The following is a 4,324-nucleotide window of genomic DNA, read 5'->3' as shown; positions in this document are numbered from 1 at the left end:
TTTGACTGTGTTTTAGAACTTTGATAAGCTTTTGTCTCTTAATAAAATGACATCGCTCTATGGACCTGAGGTCTGTTGTTTGTACGAGCCGGGATAAAAAAGGGTACAGTTCATTTTCGGAATAATTAGATTAGCACCAACCGGTAACTGGAACCAGGCACACGGACACGCTGTGTGAGGTCTTGTTGCATGAAAACAGCAAAACCTTCCTGGCAATTTTCAGTCGCCCACAAGTTAAAATCATGGAGATGCGCAAGTTCCATTAGGTATGAATAACCTCTATTGCTGTTTTCTTGTTTCTGCAGAAACTCAGTGTATTTAATGTCCTAAGCAGGTTGTTTTCTGCACGTACCTCTGTGTTATGTTAACAGCGGGAAGCAAAGTCCTGTTCTTTGCGTTGTCCAATCAGAACCGTTTGTTTTCTACTGAACATTACGTTTTAGCTCGTGATTACATGAGCAAAGTTCACATTGCGCGGGCACTTTGCTACTGGAAGCATGGTAAGTGAATTTTTTCTCGACCCGTAAACCGTAACATGTATAACTTCTCGGTATATTCTTAACTCGCTTTTAACTTATCCCGACTGTAGGCGCAGGTGAGATCGCCAAAGGTACCTTTTCACTCACTTGCTCTTTAATAGAGCTCCGAGAAGTTTCATTTCAACCTTGACCGTGTACGCCCCTTCTTGGCCTCGGAATCTAAAACAAGTGCTCGTTTATCTCAAGAGCTCTTATACATACATGCAATTCATACACTAACATTGGTTTCTGTGTAGAAGTAGGAACCTTTTAACAAGACCGAGCCATTATCACACAATTCAGTCCCTGCAATTTTGTTTTTCGGCCATTCAAAGTAACATCGCCCCTTGACGTTTAAAGCAAACACGAATCTGTGCCCAGTTATCTGTTAGGTTCTAAGGAAAAGGAGATGAACTTCCCTTTAATCGAAGTGGCCAGTGCAAATGAACTAATTGTCGGGTTTTTTTGTTTTCCTTACGCTATAGACCCTGACTTTTTTCACCGTGCCTAAGCTCGTTTTTGGAACGCGGAATTGTTGACACAACGAATTGGTAAGTCAAATCTCTGAATCTGTCTTTGTTTAACCGTTTGACATGGCAATTTACCCAGCATAAATGCACTAATTGGTTTTAATTTCACCTTTCCGATAGAGTATTTTTGACAGGCCTGGGTTTTCGCTTCAATTTGATATGGACAGTCTCTCTCCACTAAAGGCATTTTGGTGAGTCAAATCTTCGAATTAAAATTAAGGGTTGAATACTAAACCGGGTAGGGTAGATAAACCCCTATTGGGCAAACTAAATTTTAGAGTTACGGCCTATAATTGATTTAACATGTGAAAAGTACCCATGCCAGCACAAATGCACTAATTGTTTGTGTTTTTTTAAAACCTTTCCAATAGAGAACTTTCGACAGACCTGGTTTCCGTTTGATATGAACAACTTGACAGCGCCTCTCCACTGAAAGGAATTTTGGTGAGTCAAATCTTAAAAATTTTCCATATTGAAACGCATAAAGTCAGGGGGCTGTACCTCGCTGAACCGCGCTCGAGGGTTCAGTCTTTTAAGCAAACTAAATGTCCGGGGTTGATTTTTCATAAACCTTAAGTTCAAAATTTAGGGTTGAATACCAAGCCGGGAAGGGGTTCAGCTATTGGGCAACCCCGCAAGCGGGGTTCACCACTAATTGTTTGTGTGTTTTTTTTTAAATAGAGTACTTTTGACAGACCTGGTTTCCGTTTGAATTTGATAATGAACAACTTGACAGCGCCTCTCCACTGAAAGGAATTTTGGTGAGTCAAATCATAAAAATTTTCCATATTGAAACGCATAAAGTCAGGGGGTGTGCCTCGCTGAACCGCGCTCTAGGGTTCAGTCTTTTAAGCAAACTAAATGTCTGGGGTTGATTTTTCATAAACCTTAAGTTAAAAATTTAGGGTTGAACACCAAGCCGGGAAGGGGTTCAGTTATTGGGCAACCCCGCTAGCGGGGTTCAGCCTATTAAGCAAATTAAATTACTAGGATTTGCGGTCAAGGTTCAAGGATTTATGTATAGAATTTAGTGTAAGGTTTAGGGTTAGGGTTAGGGAGAGGACCCGTCCGGCCGAATTCATTTCTTTTTTAAAGGAATCTAAGGAAGGATCCTTCTTTGGGTGTGTTAGTCTGCGTGTATTCTTAAGTTGCTTTCTTTCTTTTTTCTCTTTTGCAGCAAGATTGATTGGTTCATGTAATAATTTTCAAGTATATAAAGACTGGTAAGGAGGCCTTTCTCAGATTGTCAACGAAACAGATTGCCGGCTACGTGGACAGGAGTCAATATAATTTTTTTTTGCATGTTATAGTTTAGCTTGCTATTTTGGGTGGAACTTTGATTGGCGAAATGGCTGTTCAGTTTGGCAATCTCAATGCAATAAGACGAGGAAAAGAATTGTTTTACTGTTTTTCCGAGGTCAAAAGCAAACTGTTTTTTAGTGTAGCGGAAGATCATTTATGTAATACACTGAATTTTCTGCAAATACAGACTTTAGTCTGTACAGAAGACGAGAACCGTTTTTTCTCCAGTCACCTTCCACCTCAAAATGGCCCTTTTAGATTAATAAGTGAACACAATTTATTACGTCTTCAAAGTAGCTATAGATTTCTATCGCATTTTTTGCAAACCTTTGAACCCCAAGTTCCTACTGTAACGGGCGACGTTTCAACAGGTTTTTCTCCGATAAAATCTCAAATACCTTGGAATTTTCAAAGTGAATTTGATCATACGCAAAATAACTGTTTAGACGACCAACCAGGGCCTTCCTCCAAAAATGACGATCTTGAAAGCGATGGCAGACACCTTGTGAATGTGGGTAGTAAACTGATTGGTTCTTCCGTAGAACCCGTCAGTGATGATGTAGTAACACAAGAAGCCTCTGACTCCTCTTGCAATGAAAGCAAAAAAGTTGCTTCCCTAAGTAGCGAGGAAATGTCACCCGAGCTCCTTTCAGACATCAAAGAAATACGAAGGTTTTATTCTTGCGAACTCAATTGTGACCGTGAAGGCAGTGCGTTGCAAAATGTGACTATTGACAAAATGATTGAAAGACTTTCTCGATTCATGTGGTATTTAAAAAACGTGAAAAAAGTCGATCCAAAATTTTCTTACTGTGCCGATGCGCAGATAATACAACAATTCTCAAATTACATGATGGATTCGCGTTCTGTAAAGGCAATAACTTGCAGTCGTTATATTTCCGCCTTCCTTAACGTGTTGAAAGTGCCATCAGTATCTAGTCAGATCAAAGATTGGACTGATTCAGTAGACAAAGTGAGGGCCATACAGAGACAGCTAGAACGCCTAGCACGGCGAGATAAAGTAGACGATTTGGCAAAAAAGCCTGCACTGGAAAAAGTGGTTTATAGCGAACTTTTAGAACTTTGCCGTGAATTAAAATGGGAAGTAAGCGAGAAAACTGGGTTGGACCAGGCAAGAAGTTGCATGAACTTATGTCTCCTACTGCTTTACTGTTCAGCTAACCCCGGGCGAGTTAAAGAATACATATCTTTGCGCATTTATGGCGGCCAAAACAGCGATGAGTGTAAGAATCAAAATTTTCTTTGCTTTAATCAAGACGGAACCACCATCTTGTATGAGGATGCTTACAAAACAAGACTCACTTATGGACCGAACAGAACAGATCTAACACCATTGACTTTTCTCACTAATTATTTGAAGATTTACTCCACTAAAATGAGAAACTTGCTTTTGGGGGGTAAAGAACATGATTTTTTGTTCGTCAATTCAAGAGGCGACCCCTTCACTCATGCTTCGTATACAAATTACGTGTCTTCGCTTTTCGAAAAATATTTTTCAATGAAGTTAACCACGGTCGATTTAAGAAAAGCAGTCGTAAATCATTTTTTGACTTTGCCCGGAAGTAACGATCCTGCGCTGAGAGAATCGTTTGCAACTTTAATGAAGCATTCCGTAAGGACGCAAAAGCGATTTTACGACGAACGTCCCTTGGCTCAGAAGAAAAGTAAGGCGCTAGATATGTTAAGCTCGACGGTTTCTCGAAGCCTTGACGAAGACGGTGTACTTATCTTGAGCGATGAAGACGAGGAAGGAAACATAGAATATCTTCCCATACCTGGCGATTTTGTTGCTTTAGTAGCGTCGAATTCTACTGAAAAATGTCCTGAAGTGTTCATTGGCAAAGTTTTAAGGTTATCGGAAGACCACAAAACAGCCTATCTAGCTGAGTATTCGGAGACTGAACCAGCAAATTTAAACTCAATGCCGGTAAGAGTTTTAAAGAAGCTGTAAAT

General features: G+C 40.1%; 1 pseudogene; it reads left to right on the top strand.

The window, feature by feature from the left end:
* The first annotated feature begins 2,185 nt into the window (after nt 1–2,185).
* LOC146447722 (uncharacterized) lies at nt 2,186–4,318 on the top strand (annotated as a pseudogene).
* Nucleotides 4,319–4,324: the final 6 nt, after the last annotated feature.

The sequence above is a fragment of the Pavona decussata genome, unplaced genomic scaffold, assembly GCF_977016875.1.
Source record: "Pavona decussata unplaced genomic scaffold, jaPavDecu1.1 SCAFFOLD_1786, whole genome shotgun sequence".
NCBI lineage: Eukaryota > Metazoa > Cnidaria > Anthozoa > Scleractinia > Agariciidae > Pavona > Pavona decussata.
The sequence above is the reverse complement of the archived record's forward strand: the minus strand, read 5'-3'. Positions and strand labels throughout refer to the sequence as shown.